Source organism: Chiloscyllium plagiosum, unplaced genomic scaffold, assembly GCF_037043375.1.
Source record: "Chiloscyllium plagiosum isolate Xiang-an unplaced genomic scaffold, Cpla_swu_hap1 HiC_scaffold_37, whole genome shotgun sequence".
Lineage (NCBI taxonomy): Eukaryota > Metazoa > Chordata > Chondrichthyes > Orectolobiformes > Hemiscylliidae > Chiloscyllium > Chiloscyllium plagiosum.
The window spans coordinates 14,066,212-14,083,528 of NW_028270175.1; the positions used below are offsets into that span (position 1 = coordinate 14,066,212).

The 17,317-nt window shown below is 44.6% G+C and overlaps 1 protein-coding gene and 1 long non-coding RNA gene across 13 annotated transcripts in view; one reads left to right on the forward strand and one right to left on the reverse strand.

Annotated features, from left to right (window-relative positions):
• prdm16 (PR domain containing 16) overlaps nt 1-17,317 on the forward strand; it is a 716,406-nt gene that overhangs the window by 312,137 nt on the left and 386,952 nt on the right. The window lies entirely within an intron of this gene.
• Nucleotides 8,585-11,370, reverse strand: LOC148139767 (uncharacterized). The gene is made up of 3 exons (XR_015753443.1): nt 11,277-11,370; nt 8,980-9,095; nt 8,585-8,702 (listed from the first exon to the last, which is right to left on the reverse strand). It is a non-coding gene; the product is annotated as an uncharacterized LOC148139767 (long non-coding RNA).

Genomic DNA, 17,317 nt, shown 5'->3' on the forward strand with positions numbered 1-17,317 from the left:
ATAAAACTATGACATCTCATTCTGGATTGCCCCACAAGGAGAAACAGCCACTCTATATCTACATTGTCAATCCCCTTTTAGCATCTTAAAGACCTCAATTAGATCTCATCTCAATCTTCTAAACTCTAGAAAGTATATACCTAAGCTGCTCAGTCTCTCCTATAAAAGCAGCCTTTTATCTCTGGAATTATTTGAGCGAACGTCCTCTGAACAGCCTCAGCCCAGTTTATTGGATGTTATCAAATTTCTAACCCAGCTCTACAAATATAATATTGCTGTGAAATGAATAAATGAAGTAGAAGAGTTGAATGTAATGTTGTGGCTGATAAGGAGTCCCTTGAACAACCTGTCTTTAATGAACATCTCATATGAACTGTCTTATTTTTTATGTTAAAAGAAACTGTTTCCAATGTCTTTCATTCAATTGACTGCACCCCATAAACCTACCTGTCAAAAGAACATGTCAGTACCATTGAATCTAACCAAGCAAATTAGTGTTTTGCAGGTTAGAGACAGTTCAAGTGAAGCCAACGAAAAAACCATTAGCTGAGATGGGAATTGAGCTCTTAATTCCAGACTTTTAGTCTGCTGCTTTGGACTACTAGCACAGTAACATAACCATTGCACCATTACCTCCCATTAAACCCCACAACTGAGAGCAGATAGCTTACAGTAATGAATACTTTTCAGTTTGTGCTTGGATTATGCTGTGAGTTTAAATGTATCTCCAGTACAAGAAGTCCTGGAAATCTCTTTATAGGTACATGGGCAATGAGATACTTTGAGCAGTGGTACCTTAGTACTAGTTTCTCTGTACAAAACATGGTGCACTAAATCCTTAAGGATCTGTGAGTTAAATCACAGAATCTGAAACAGCATTTAGCATTTTCTTCTTTTTCCTAATATTATGTGCTGACTGCTTGTGTATCACTTTCACCATTAATGAAAGGATCTCATCGATGCCAGGGCTCTCTTTAGTTGATTGTTGCATTTTGGCGTCGCTGACGTTGGATCTTATATATCCGAGGTCTTGGCTGATTTTTGGCTTTGCAATATCCCACCACTGAAGTGACCCTTGAAGTCTTAGGCTCCCAGAGATTCTAGTCATCCCTTACTAGGAGTACTAGAAGTATTTCCAAATAAACCTATTGGACTATAACCTGGTGTTGTATGATTTTTAACTCAGATAAATAATGTGAGTCTCACCTGCCCTGAAAAAAAAACTGAGCAATATAGGATAGTACAAAAAAATCTAGTGAAAATAACATTCATTATTTAAAATTACCAGCATCGAAGACTCCTTGCTTCAAAAGAAAAGGATGTTCTGTAAATCCCTTGAAAGCTTAATTGGAATGCTATCTTTCCTTCCACCTGATTCTAGTTCATTCTCAGGGCACGTGAAGAGCCGGTAAATCTGGCATTTATTGACCATCCCGTATTGCACTTGCCACAATGGTGCTGAGTCATTTTTAATGATTTGGTACAACTGAGTGCTTTTTGGGAAATTTTGGGGAGATGAGAAATGGAGTCACCCTGTTGATATGCAAAGCCAGTGCCTGCAGGCTCTCAGCTCGGCCTTCAACCAAAGTTCATCATCATTTTATCGTTCTGTGTAAAACTAACCATCATTTTGCTCATCAACCCTTGCATCCTTTCAGTTCCTTGCTGCTGGCATTCAGTCAGGTGAAGGAGAAAATGTTTTAAATTAAACAAAATAGTCCTATTGTCAGGGACGTGAAAGGAATGACATATCTGTAATTTTCTATTTACTTTCAATACCTTTGTACGTCTAGTTCTGGAGGTCTGATGAAGGTCAAGATAAAGAGTGAAGTAATGGATAGTTTGTTTTATCTGTTTAGTTTTTATTCTAAGAAAAGGAATCAACATTAATCACTTCACTATTTAAACTGTGTCATCAAGGCCCAGGTGAATAATACAGCTTCACACACATTCTCAAACTGGAAAGCACAGGTGTAGTCTGGGAAGGTATGTCTGTGCCACAGACCTTGCAACGAACTGTAAACATAAAGGACGAAAGTTAACAATTAATAAGATGATTTGTTTTTCAGTCCATGCAATCAATAATGCCTCACCTCTCCGCCATCCAATTAATAAGGCACACTGCTGTCCAATCCACACAGCTAATCGCAAAGTTACCAAGATATTAACCTCCTGCTTTCGTCACTAAAGAGACACTGCCCTTTCCAAACTGCACAATTAACAAGTTGCAATACTCTTACCTACATAAGTAATTGTCATACTCCATTTCACACAGTTAACATAAGCTGTACTCACCTCATTAATTGTACCACCCAGTGTGTAAGCAAGCCATACTGATTGGGAAGGAAGAGCCTTCCAGTGGCCTGAGTAAGGACGAATAACCCTTGACAATCCAATGACCCCTGCTGGAAAATGTGGATGTGTAGACATCCCGTTAGAAAAGGTTTGCTCCTGGAAACAACGTGTCATTGCATAACCAGATGACATTTTGGCACATGATTAATAAACCACTCAAGCAAGGAATAGTGTTCTGTAACTCTTCGCCAGCATAAGTCTGAAGAGGACTTGAGTGGGAGGGATAACAGTGGGATGAGGCAAGGGGCAGCAATGAAAAAAATACAGTTGGGCAGAAATGTTCCCACGTTTCTTCATCTGGTGCTTGTTGTATGATTGGCTACCAAATGATACCCCACTGGCTTAGGTTTGGCTACTCATGTTTTGAATTATCTCATTAGTGGCACTTATCTAGAACTAGGGAGCATAGCCTCAAAATAAGGGAAAGCAGGTTTAGGACTGAGTCAAGGAGGAGCGTCTTCACCCAAAGGGTTGTGAATCTGTAGAATTCCCTGCCCAGTGAAGCAGTTGAGGCGACCTCGTTGAAAATTTTTCAGGCAAAGATAGAACAGTAAAGGAATCAAAGGTTACGGTGAGTAGCAGGTTAGTGGAACTAAGTCCATGAATAGATCATGAATTCCATAGGGAATTCTCATTCCTGAAGAAGGGCATGTGCCCGAAACGTCGAATCTTCTGTTCCCTAGATGCTGCCTGACCTGCTGTGCTGTTCCAGCAATAAAGTTTCAGCTTTGATCTCCAGCGTCTGCAGACCTCACTTTCTCCATGAATAGATCAGCCAAGATCTTACTGAATGGTTGAGCAGGCTAGAAGGGCCAGAATGGCCTGCTCCTGCTCCTGCTCCTGCTCCTGCTCCTAATATGTATGTGTCTAACCAAGTTACTGAAGTGGTATAATGGGTACTCATGCGTTTGTTGCAGTTGGATGATGTATTGCTGGAAACTGTTAATTTTGGCATTTTTTTTGTAGTCTCTGAGTGATCTTGATATTGTCATAATGCTCGATATTTCATTCCATAAATTCATTGCTACATCAACAAGATGGTGCTCTTAAAATCATTGCTGGCCTCAGGATTTGTTTTGGAACACTGACTACTGCACTTCTGCTGGTGGTGAAACTATTTCGTTGATTTTCAAGGACCCACCCCCCAGTACATGTTTCACAAGATGAGGCCAATGGCCTGAATTATATCTAAGAAATATATCTAACTGTGTCTTGAAAACATTCAATGTTCTGGCCTCAACCTCTTTCGGTGGCAGAGAATTCTACAGGCCACTACTCTCTGGGTGAAGACATTTCTCCTCATTTCAGTCCAAAATGGGTTGACCCATATCCTTAGACTGTGACCCTTGGTTCTGGACTCATCAGCAACTTGGATGCAACAGCCATAAAATTCACTGGGTCCAGCAACCAAACTGGAATGGAGACCCTTCTAATGAAAATCACAAAACATGAAAAGGTAAGACCCACAGTGGTACCAGCTGGCATGTCCAACAGAACAACATGAAAGCCTATGGTCATTTTCAAATGTAAGACCAAATGAAAATCAATTTCCATGCTGGAGATTTTGTGTGCGTCCAGGACAACAATTGAATGGCTTAAAATGGAGCAAGGGGAAAGTTGATATTGTGGAATTGGTGGCCTGAATCCAGCTGATTCAATTGAGACATGGTCAGATCCCATGTAGCTGATGAGATCTAGATATGCCTGCAAAGAATAAACACCCACATTGCAGATATACCATGAGCAAGGTCCTCAGCAGGTGCATACAACAGAGCTCAGTCATTGACACTGCTGGGAGGCTAGTGTGCTTGGGTTGTGGGAGGGGATAAGCATTGTCAGGGACCGTTATTTTTGCCTCTTCCCCTGACAGGGTTCCAATGTTCTTGGTGGGATGTCATTTGGATGTGTGCCTGTTGAAGCATTGTGTTTGTGCCTTTGTCAATTTGATCGTTGTCAAATGGTTGTTCGACAGAGAAAAAAACTTCCATAATGAGTGGAAGTATGTGTGCAGCCCTGTTAGATGTTTTGTCTGGTTTCCATGTCCAAGCATGGGTTATAGTTTTGCACAAACTGTCATCACATTGTTCAAAATGCAGAGGATCCAATTCAATGGATGGACAGAAAATGTGGATGGATGACTCTGGAATCAAAAGTAATACAAATAATCAGGAGTAGGAGATCTTTACAAAGATACTACAGAACAAGCGACTGAGAATAAATTCAAATAACTCTGTGTCGGGTATAGAAGCCAATGAATTATTCAGGTTTTAAACATTTCCATTGTAGTTAAAGATACAGTTAATATATTCATTAAATTGTGCCATATTGCTTTTATTTTTCACATTTCAAAATGGTGACTAGCCACATCCACACAAACAGTTCATATTTTATATTAATTTATATTTTGCATTTATACAAAATACAAAATACAAACAAAACCAATCCCTATATTAAAGCTCCATACTGGGCTTACACTTGACTCCTATTTTTGAGGGCTGGAAAGGTCAACTTACGTGCTGCCATCTAAGGTAACTCTAGCTGAACTGCAGATACTAAAGCTCTTTCTATCCAGGCTCTATCTAAGCAGTGCAGGATTGTCCCGCCAACGCGGAAACATAGCTCAACCCTATGGAGGGAGGGACACTACTGTAATTCTTTTGCAAGCAGTCAAATCCAACTTTGGGCTTTTCTTTTGTTCCCATTGCTAGGCATGACCGCTGGATGCCCTTGTGCCTGAGCGTTCTGGTAAAACCTGCACTGACCTTTTTACCTTCCCTCCTGCCATTAGTCATCTAGCCTGACAGTAAGCTTGGCTGTGGCTCAGCAGGCACCTTTTGTCTCGCGTTGAAGATGGCTGCAGGATGCAGGTGGCACCTCTGCACCACATCACTCAGGCCAAATAATTACTTCACATTTGTCACAAAGATTCCAAAGCAGACCGAGACAAGCTGAGGTACTTCCTTCATTTAATGGTTTGAACTTGACTTGAGAACAAAGTATCAGCAATTACTGGGGATTCCCTTTTCCAAAAAAAAACAGAGGTACAATTCAACCTAAGGAGACATTTTCCTTTCTTCACATCACCAATAACTCTTTAATTCAAATCATTCTTTTTTGCATTCTCATCACCTATGTTTCTTCTTTCCTATCCTCTCCTTTTTGGGGGTGGTTCTGACTTGGCAGGGGTCAAACAGTGAGGCCTTCCTAGTTTCTGTGAGTCCATAAGATACTGATGGTGTTGAAGGGTGTGGGGGCTTGCTCAGACGGAGACATTGGAGGCTGTGGTGCCTACAATTTCTAAAAGGCCAATGAGATTTTCTGATCCCAGGATGTGCACAAAAACAGGTTAGCAGCAAATGTCCTTTGACAGACTGAGCCATCAGAAACCATGTTTGGATCCCTCAGTAGTTAGTCAGGAACCTCAGAGTACTGTTTGTGGCAAATAAAGATAAGGTGCAAACCAAGACAAGGGGAACTCACCCCTGTGAAGGTGTTGAAGAGAGCTGGTGAGGAACCTGTTCAGAAGACCCACTGAACCACAAACCAATAGCGGGTCTTCCCTGGAATAAAGACACCAGGGGCCAGAAGTCTCGCCTACTGATTGCCAGCATCTAATCAGAGACTGGCAGTGCCAGCAGGGAGGAATTGGCTGCTATGAAACACCTGCCAGAGTCCTAAGGTCACAGAATAACCTAGAACCAGAGCAGAATAATGTGTGAGCCAGGTCAGTAAGGAGAGAGGTGATGGGGTGGGGGTGTTGGGGTGGGGTGGGGGGTGAGCGGGGTTGTGTTTGTTGACAGGAAGGTCAGCACAGTGGCATTCCATGGGCTTCCCTTACCCAATGTCTGTCGGCCCTTCAATCAGAAACTGAGTTCTTTTGACCAAGGGACCTACCACAGAGGTGGCTAGTTGGCTGCATTGTTTCAGAATCACAAGCCCATCAGCCACTGGGTTGATACAAGCAGCAGTGGGATGAGGTCCTTGTGTAGTCATTCATTGACCATCCAAGGGTCTCAACTGTTAAGGGTTAAGACAGTCAACCATGGGCCTTCCTACCCAGTGCTTAATTCTGGAGGAGGCCAGAAGGTGGCAATATTCACCAGCTTGCCTGATTATATTCCCATCCTTCCTCCAAGCTTGTCACCATCTGCTTTGTGCATCAAGGCACCAGAGCCATACCCAATCTTAACCTTGTCCGTACATTCACTTTCTAACCTCACCCTGACAGATCAGGTGCAGGAATCTTTAAACCCGGTTGCTAAAGTAGTACCAATCCATCCAACCTGGGAAAGGGAACAAACTGATACATACGCTCTGCCTGCCTCTCAGGTCGACAATAAGATCCAAGTCATTGCTTGAAGATCAGATTGTTCTCAAATGTTCCAGATAACACTTATCCTTCAACTAATGTCATGAAACAGATTATCTGGTCAATCCCTCATCACTCTGGGTGGAACATCACTGTCTGTAAATTGGCTGTGTCTCTATGACAAATCAAAGCATTGGTTGCGAAGCCTTTGGGAAGGTCTGAGAACATGAAAGGTACTATGTAATAGCAAGTCTTTCTTTCCACACTGAACAGTGCTCTTAACAAATGAGCCACCAGGGGCATTGGAATCGAATGGCCCAAGCTCACCTCTTCCAGTGAATTAATGGCGAAAAAATACTGTGCCAGGATCTAAAACTGACGAAACTCCTCTTGGTATAATGCTGACACAGAACATTTAGCAGGGGATAATGAGAACCCTTATGAAGCAGAGCTCCCAGTGATATTTCACTGCATGCAGGAGGCATCCATAGTGAAATGGCCACATTCTTGGAGATTGTCCACAAGAGCTTACAGGGAACCCAGTGTCCTGGAGTTGTTAAAAGAAAACACCTTTCAGTGACCTCTGTGTAACCTCGGCTTCCGAATAGCTGCATGAGTGTCAATGGATCTTTTTCATGAAGGTCTGGCAATTAGTACAAGTTCTGCTGTTTAACTTTGAGCTCTGGTTTGCAGTGAGAGTACGGTATTCATTTAATCATTACATACATTTAGAGAAAGAGAACAAAACTATCATTATGACATTTACATTATCCTTGGGCTGTTTCCAATGCTGTGTTCTTATGTAGTGTTTATAAACCTCTTGGAAATTTGCACACATGGTTTGAAACATCATCCAAGCCCTTTAATTAGAACTGTTGTATAGTTCTGCTGCAAGCAGCCATTGGACAAGATTCCCCAATCCAATCCGTTCCAGAAGGGATAACCCAAGCTGTGAAGCTCCTGAGTGTGTGTGGGATGGGAGTGAACGGGCACCTCAACCACTCCACCAGATCGATTGCAACAAGGTTAAAGCTTTTTTTTATGACAATCCCTCCTTCCCTTCTGGATACCTTTCTCCCAGATCCAAATGAAATTATATTTTAAAAGGAGCCATTTTAACCCGGTTCTCTTGAGTTAACAGGGAGTGAGTTTATTTATTAGTAAGTTTATTAATTATTATGTGTGAGAAGAGATGCTTGTGTAGCACGCGCACAAACACACAGATTAGAAATAAAAGGTGAGCTTGAAAATATAAAATTGTTAATAAAAGGTTATATGGATTAATTTCTGAATTGTTTGTATTGAGGAGATATTTGAATATAGCAGCCTTTGCAGTGACAGTCACTAGGAGCATTGATATTGACAGTGAAACAGTCGATTTCATAATATTTAGATTTCAGGATTGGTTGAGATTCTGTAGTTCTGATTTCTCCCAATTGTGATTGAATTCCAGCATTCAAGTCAAGAGAGAAAGAGTTCTTTTGTTGTCCTACTTTCTTTTGGTCTGACTACTGTCAAATTGATTTCAGAGTGAGAGACTTTCCTTACCTGTAACACAGAGTTAACCAGGGGATAGTTCTTTGACTGTGACCTTTACAGTATGTTACTGCTCAAACCTAATATCAGAGCATTCAGTCTCACTAGCACACTCCAGCAGAGTTGAAACATGTCCTTCAAATGAAAAAACACAACATGATTCTATAGCTTGGGATGTAATTAGTACATCTTCAGAGAACAAGAAGGTGGCTTCTGATGGAGCGGACTGTTCCTCTACTGATGTTGTATACATCCACTGGTACCTGTTAGACACAAGGGAGAGAAGGAATAGTGACTAGTGGTGAGAAGTGGAGAACAGTGAATGATACTGACAGTGGGAGTGTAGTAATAGAATGAAGAGCAATATTCACTCACTTGATGAAACACAGATGTCTCAGGTTCCCTGCAGCAGTGGTCCATGTCATCTCCTGCGAGTGGCAGGATTTCTCTCCTCTCGGCACCGCTGTACTCCTCTTTCTGCCCTATAGCGGGCTCTACTCTCCTGGAATGAGAGTAAGCAAGGATTGAGTGACATGGCTGTTTGTGCTGCTTTAGGTATTTGAAATGTGGTGAGGTCTTCTGGCTGATGGAGGAGGCAGTGCAGAGGTCAAGCAGGATTCAGGATCTGGGATGCTGATGAGGTGGCAGGGGTGGGGGGGGAGCTTGATTGCGCGAAGATATTGGAGGCAGTAGTGAGGGTGGTAGAGCATGAGCATTGAAGATTGTGGGAGCAGAGAGAGAGTGAGTGTGACGTAGCAGAAGAGGATGTTGGCACTGACCTGTGCTGTCTTCAACCCCGGATGGTAAAAGGGCACGGGCAGCAGCAATGCCAGAGGTTCAGTAGATACCCGCTATATGACATGTTCTTCAGGGACTGGCACATGGTAGGTTGGGGCTGGTATCAGACAAGAGGGAGACTATGTGAGTGGGGTCAGTAGTTAATGAGTCTCATTTGGTAAGTCACATTGAGAAATACCACTAGCTCTTGCAAAATAAAACCCTCTACAAGACACAGTGTAACTGGCACTTGGACCTAAAAAAAACAATATTTCACCTCGACACATCTGTGTTGTGCTGTACAATCCTGGGAGCTGTAGGCCTTGTCTCTTTTGATTGGAGTCAATGGGTTTGGTGTCAGCTGTGTGACCGTGAGAATCTATGAGAATTGAGGAGGCATCCTTTCTGGTCCATGCAATCCTACCGTACGTTATATTACCTTCTGAGATATAGGATAGTTTGCAATAGGTGACAGTGCATTGTCAAACTAGCAACATGGTTAATTCCTAGAATATATGCTCTTGTACTTCGAGAAGCTGTCAGATCTGGGAATATCAGTAGCATAGTTATCAATGCGCAATCTCACCAGCAAATGAGAATACTAGTTTAACAGGCAGTGAGTGCCAATTCGTGGTATTAAAAATGTGTTGCTGGAAAAGCGCAGCAGGTCAGGCAGCATCAAAACGTCGTTCATCGACGTTTCGGGCATAAGCCCTTCTTCAGGAATGTGAGCTTGTGGTCATAAAATGATCATCATTCAATTTTACAGGCTGCCTGTAGGACATGGCAGGGAGTCAGTAACCATCAGTAAGAGAATGGGGAGAAGGTTTGTAGGGAATTGGGAAGAGGGAAGTTCAAGTTTGATTACTAAATAAAAACTGAAAGAACTGCGGGTGCTGTAAATCAAAAACAGAAACAGAAATTGCTGGAAAAGCTCAGCAGGTCTGGCAGCATTTGCGGAGAGAAAGCAAAGTTAATATTTTGGATCCAGTGAAATGTTAACTCTACTTTCTCCCCACAGATACTGCCTGACCTATTGAGCTTTTCCAGCAATTTCTGTTTTGGTCGCATTGCGTGTTGATCATTCTATTGGCAAAACAGTTCCATTACCTCACAACATGGAGTAAAGGAATGAACTGAAGTAAAGTTGACAACAGTCTAAATAATCCCAGCTGGTGGGAACAGAAATGACCAACATTCCAGAAGAACACACCGGGGGAAGAAATACTCCCCTGTTCTCCTTTAAAATACTGCTGTGGGACCTTAAACATGAGCACAGAGGCTGGTAGGCTGTTGGTCTCATTCACTGGCCCCTCACTGAAGCTCCATTCCACACAACAATGACTGCTTGTCAATGAATCACTGAAGTGGCCATCCTGCTTTAGGCTCTACATTGAATGGAGAGAAAATTTCCTGAGGAAATTATCATTGGACTTGATTCTGTTTGTGAGACATGTACGATTTGGACTTGGTTTACTATGATAGTCGCGAACGTCAGCTCTAGCTGTTATTTTGGCTCTCTTCCAAGGGTAAGCAACTGAGGCCAAATATAGGTCCCCTCTGGCCTTCTGCTCCCTGCTCCAGCTCTGACTAAGATATCTCAGGACAGACTAGGGAACTTTGGATCTACACTGCATCATTCTGATACAACCAGCTTGACAAGGCAGAAGGACCGTTACATCAGAGACAGAAAAACCTCAAACAATTTTGATGATTAAAGATACAATATGGTAAGCACTAATATAAAACAAAGAACCATGAACGCTGAAGATCTGAAACACAAACAGAAATTGCTGCAGAAACTCAGCAAGTCTGGCAGCACATGTTGGAGAGAAAGCAGAGTCAACATTTTGAGTCCAATGACCCTTCTTCAGAGTTCAGAACTCTGCTGGACCTGTTGAGTTTCTCCAGCAATTTCAGTTTTGGTACAATGTGGACAGGGCCATACTTTACTGTTGGTTCCACTTGGATGCTTGTTGAACATGGAGATCTCAGGGTTTTTTTTGTCAATGAACCTGCTTATTTATAGGTTTTGTACCAATCCTCATGCACAATGAGATGAAGAGGATGCTTGTGCCCTCTATATATGAGGATCTGCGTTGATGCTAAACTGTATATTAACTCAAGCATATCATAACGTCATAGCTTTCAGCTCAGTCCTGTCTATTGATCCAGGAGAGGAGTTTTTTTTCCATTTTTTTAAAGGAATCAAAAGCAAGAAGTCATGGGTTTGAGTTTAATTCTCTGCCCATTGGGTGAAGCACTGTAATGTAGTAAGTATCAATAACTTCATACTCACTCTGATGGTGCAAGCTCATATTTGTCTTTCCACTCATTTTCAGGGCCCTTGAGTCCTTACTTCATTTAGCAGGTTCAACAATATTTTACAAAGTCGCCAGGCAAATGGAAGGAATGTGAAATGTCTTGAATCACACCCTACTTTGTGTATTCATGGCTCAGAACTCTACGCCTTTGTTTTCTTAGAAACGTTTCTCTGCCAGGCTCATTGCAGCAAAATGACAGACATTAATTTCAGCGACTCAATGACAGCATGAAGCACTCACAATGAGTTACAAACAGTGATGCGCCTTTCACAATGTCCCATCAAACACTCCCAGGTGGCACAGTGGGTGAGAGACAGAGTAAAACTTGATCTACATTGTATCATCCAACACTTGCAGGTTAGGGGCAAGAAATCAAGGAGCTTTACTTTCCCAGTGTTCTTGCACTTTCCTTTTTGGCTGTAGTCATGTCTCCATGCATGATATAACTGAGAACTCAATGAAGGATCAAACACTTCCAAACTAATATACCTCCATGTTTGAGTAAAACAACACACACTGGACCTATCAACAGAAAGGAAATGTACAACTTCAGTCTACAAAATTCAAATCAAAGAAGAGAAAATATAGAGGAAATAGGAGTGTGAGGGAAATAAAGAACTTGCATTTATATAGCCCCCTTTCACAGCCATAGGATGCCCTAAAATGCATTATAGCCATTAATCACGTTTAGAAGTGTACTCACATTTGTGCTGTAGAAACTGCATTTATGTCCCACATAAATTGACATATAATCTGTTTTTAGCTCCATTGTGGGGGACAGATATTTGCCAGATGTCAAAAAGAACACTGCTGCATTTTTACACATTGTTCCTTCTGCAAGGCAGAGACAGGAGAAACCATCATGGGAATGTGGAAATGGCGGAAATGTGGAACAATTATCTTGTGTCTATCTTCATAGTAGACAACATAAATTATATTTTCTTGGTTCTATCATGAATTATAAATGTAGCTGATGTAGCCGGTATCTAACGTCCATCCCTAGTTGCCCTTTAGAAGGTGGTGGAGAGCTGCCTTCTTGAACCTACCTACAACACATGGGGCGCAGTGGTTGAAGAAGGTAGCTCTTTTTAAAATTCATTCATGGGATGAGGGCGTCACTGGCTGGGCCAGAATGTTTTCCCATCACTAATTGCCAAAAGGGCAGTTAGAGTCAACCACATTGCAGTAGATCTGGAGTCCCATGTAGGCCAGACCAGGTAAGGAAGGCAGTTTCCTTCTTAAGTGACATTAATGAACCAGATGGATGTTTCCTGACAATCATTTCATGGTCATCATGAGACTCTTAATTCCAGACTTTTTAATGAATTCAAATTCCACCATCTGCTGTGGCAGGATTTGAACCTGAATCCTTGGAAATACCTGGGTTTCTGGATTAACAGTCCAGGACTTATCCACTTAATGGTAAGGTCCTGGGGATCGTTGCTGAACAAAGAGACCTTTGTAGTACAGGTTCATAGCTCCTTGAAAGTGGAATCGCGGGTAGATAGGATAGTGAAGAAGGTATTTGGTATGCTTTCCTTTATGGTCAGAGTGTTGAGTATAGGAGTTGGGAGGTCATGTTGCAGCTGTACAAGACTTTGGTTAGGCCACTTTTGGAATATTGCATGCAGTTCTGGTCCCCTTCCTATCGGAAGATGCTGCGAAGCTTGAAAGGGTTCAGAAAAGATTTACAAGGATGTTGCCAGGATTCGGAGGATTTGAGCTAAGAGAGAGGTTGAATAGGCTGGGGCTGTTTTGCCTGGAGCATCGAAGGCTAAACCTTGTAGAGTTTTATAAAATCATGAGGGGCATGGTTAAGATAAATAGACAAAGTCTCTTCCCTAGGGTGGGGGAGTCCAGAACTAGAGGGCAAAGGTGTAGGGTGAGAGGGGAAAGATATAAAAGAGACCTGAGGGGCAACTTTTTCACGCAGAGGGTGGTACATGTATGGAAAAGGTTGCCAGAGGAAGTGGTGGAGGCTGGTACAATTACAGCATTTAAAAGCCATCTGTATGGGTATATGAATAGGAAGGGTTTGGAGGGATATGGGCCGGGTGCTGGCAAGTGGGACTAGATTGGGTTGGGATATCTTATCGGCATGGATGAGTTGGACCGAAGGGTGTGTTTCTGTGCTGTACATCTTTATGGCTCTATGATTCTATACCCCAAAAACCCTCATTCCCTCCATGCTAAGGTATGCTCTCCAACCACCCCCATTGGCCCTGTGCCATCTTAGGTTCAATTCCTACCAAGACATGACCCCACACACCACCCTTTGCCTTTAGGCTTCCCATGTCAGCCTTCACATTATCCACCATGGACAGACCATGGCCAGGATCCATGTTGAGATTAAAAAAATTAAAGTTCTTATTGTCTATCGCAGGCTTTATGTTTCAAAGACACTGACTCAGCTCACTACATTTATATTTCTTCAACAATACAATCCTGTATGAGTGCAAACATTGAATTCAAATACCTAATCCCTTATAAAAATAAGCATTGGAATTCATAGTATTACTTAAAAGAGTCCATAACTACTTGGAGCTTTCAATAAAACTGAAATGGAAGGGAACCTACTGTGAAAATGGAAGGTTGTGAAATCAGTCATGGAGCATGAATCAGGTAATGATAACCCTCAGGTTTATGTCAACACACAGAGTTAAATAACAAGCATTTTTATTTTAAATTCCACACAGTATTTTCAATAAAAAAAATGGGACAGGAGTTTTAGATGCTTGACAGTTCTATTGGACAGTTGCTTTTGACATTTCTGATAGGTCTTCTTCAAAATTACAAATAATTTATCTGTTTCTTATACATTTGGTGTCAACATTTAATTGCGTGGATCAGCACTTTCCTAACCTCTCTACAGTCAGCCCTGCCTCAGCTGAGGGCCACACTCTCTCAGAATTGCAAAGGACCCACTCTGTACTACATCCTCAGGAGAATTCATACTCTCAACAAACAGTATTTCAATTCCATCTCAAACATCAAAAACTGTAAGTACAACAAACTTTTATCTACCCAGCTCCATAACCAGCGCTCCTTGAACATTCCAGAAGATTCCCCTGGCCTCGGAAACGCCATTAGCCATGCGGCTGATGCAGCTACTACCCCCACGCTGATTGATGATGTCACTTCCGCCCCCATCATGGCCACTCCCACAGCCACTTCCGGCCCTCACATCATCGCCGATGCCACACGCTCAGTGACTTCCGCCACCCCTACTGCCGTGTCTGCCACCACTTCCGCCCCCACCAGCGCCACTCACCTGCATTCTGCTGACACGCCCCCCACAGACCCCACTGTCACTATCCCCACCCCCCAGAACCCTGAGGGGAACACTACCCCTGCTCATGACTCTACCCCCATTCCCCCCACCATCACACCCACTCCAGGTACTGGCTCCGTCCCCACTCCCAGCTCTACACCTACACCAGCTCCCAGCTCCCAGCCCTGCCGAGTTTTCACCATCCCCCCAGACCTCCCCCTCACTGAGGACGAACGATCAGTCCTCAGCAAAGGACTCACCTTCGTCCCCGTCCGTCCACGCATCAATGAATTTAATACACGCCGTGACATCGAACAATTCTTCCGTCGCCTCCGCCTCCGAGCTTACTTTCACAATCAGGACTCCCGCCCACCTTCTGAGGACCCCTTCGCCCACCTCCAACACACTGCATCCACCTGGACACCCCGCGCTGGCCTATTACCTGCCCTCGACCTCTTCATTTCCAACTGCCGCCGGGACATTAACCGCCTCAACCTGTCGACCCCCCTCCCCCACTCCAACCTCTCACCCTCACAACGCGCAGCCCTCCAATCCCTCTGCTCCAATCCTGACCTCACCATCAAGCCAGCGGACAAAGGGGGCGCAGTGGTAGTCTGGCGCACTGACCTCTACATCGCTGAAGCCAAACGCCAACTCGAGGACACCTCTTCCTACCGCCCCCTTGACCATGACCCCACCCCCCATCACCAAACCATCATCTCCCAGACCATACAGAACCTCATCACCTCAGGAGATCTCCCACCCACAGCTTCCAACCTCATAGTCCGGGAACCCCGCACTGCCCGGTTCTACCTCCTTCCCAAGATCCACAAGCCTGACCACCCTGGCCGACCCATTGTCTCAGCATGCTCCTGCCCCACTGAACTCATCTCTACCTACCTCGACACTGTCCTATCCCCCCTAGTCCAGGAACTCCCCACATACGTTCGAGACACCACCCACGCCCTCCACCTCCTCCAAGACTTCCGTTTCCCCGGCCCCCAACACCTCATCTTCACCATGGATATCCAATCCCTCTACACCTCCATCCGCCATGACCAGGGCCTCCAAGCCCTCCGTTTTTTCCTCTCCAGACGTTCCCAACAGTACCCCTCCACCGACACTCTCATTCGTTTGGCCGAACTGGTCCTCACCCTTAACAATTTCTCCTTTGAATCCTCCCACTTCCTCCAGACCAAAGGGGTAGCCATGGGCACACGTATGGGCCCCAGCTATGCCTGTCTCTTTGTTGGCTACGTAGAGCAGTTGATCTTCCGTAATTACACCGGCACCACTCCCCACCTCTTCCTCCGCTACATTGATGACTGCATTGGCGCCACCTCGTGCTCCCGCGAGGAGGTTGAGCAATTCATCAACTTCACCAACACATTCCACCCTGACCTCAAATTTACCTGGACCATCTCTGACACCTCCCTCCCCTTCCTGGACCTCTCCATCTCCATCAGTGACGACCGACTTGACACTGACATCTTCTACAAACCCACCGACTCCCACAGCTACCTGGATTACACCTCTTCCCACCCTACCTCTTGCAAAAATGCCATCCCGTATTCCCAATTCCTCCGCCTCCGCCGTATCTGCTCCCAGGAGGAGCGGTTCCACCATAGAACACACCAGATGGCCTCCTTCTTTAGAGACCGCAATTTCCCTTCCCACGTGGTTAAAGATGCCCTCCAACGCATCTCATCCACATCCCGCACCTCCGCCCTCAGACCCAACCCCTCCAACCGCAACAAGGACAGAACGCCCCTGGTGCTCACCTTCCACCCTACCAACCTTCGCATAAACCAAATCATCCGCCGACATTTCCGCCACCTCCAAACAGACCCCACCACCAGGGATATATTTCCCTCCCCACCCCTCTCCGCCTTCCGCAAAGACCGTTCCCTCCGTGACTACCTGGTCAGGTCCACGCCCCCCTACGACCCACCCTCCCATCCTGGCACTTTCCCCTGCCACCGCAGGAACTGTAAAACCTGCGCCCACACCTCCTCCCTCACCTCCATCCAAGGCCCCAAAGGAGCTTTCCACATCCATCAAAGTTTTACCTGCACATCCACTAATATCATCTATTGTATCCATTGCTCCCGATGCGGTCTCCTCTACATTGGGGAGACTGGACGCCTCCTAGCAGAGCGCTTTAGGGAACATCTCCGAGACACCCGCACCAATCAACCACATCGCCCAGTGGCTCAACATTTCAACTCCCCCTCCCACTCTGCCGAGGATATGGAGGTGCTGGGCCTCCTCCACCGCCGCTCCCTCACCACCAGACGCCTGGAGGAAGAACGCCTCATCTTCCGCCTCGGAACACTTCAACCCCAGGGCATCAATGTGGATTTTAACAGTTTCCTCATTTCCCCTTCCCCCACCTCATCCTAGCTTCTAACCTCCAGAAACTCGATCCCCTGACCTGTCCGGACTTGTCCGACCTGCCCAGCTCCTTTTCCACCTATCCACTCCACCCTCTCCTCCCTGACCTATCACCTTCATCTCCTTCCCCACTGACCTATTGTACTCTATGCCACTCTCTCCCACCCCCACCCTCCTCTAGCTTATCTCTCCATGCTTCAGGCTCTCTGCCTTTATTCCTGATGAAGGGCTTTTGCCCGAAACGTCGATTTTGCCTGTCCTCGGATGCTGCCTGAATTGCTGTGCTCTTCCAGCACCACTGATCCAGAATCTGGTTTCCAGCATCTGCAGTCATTGTTTTTACCACTTTAT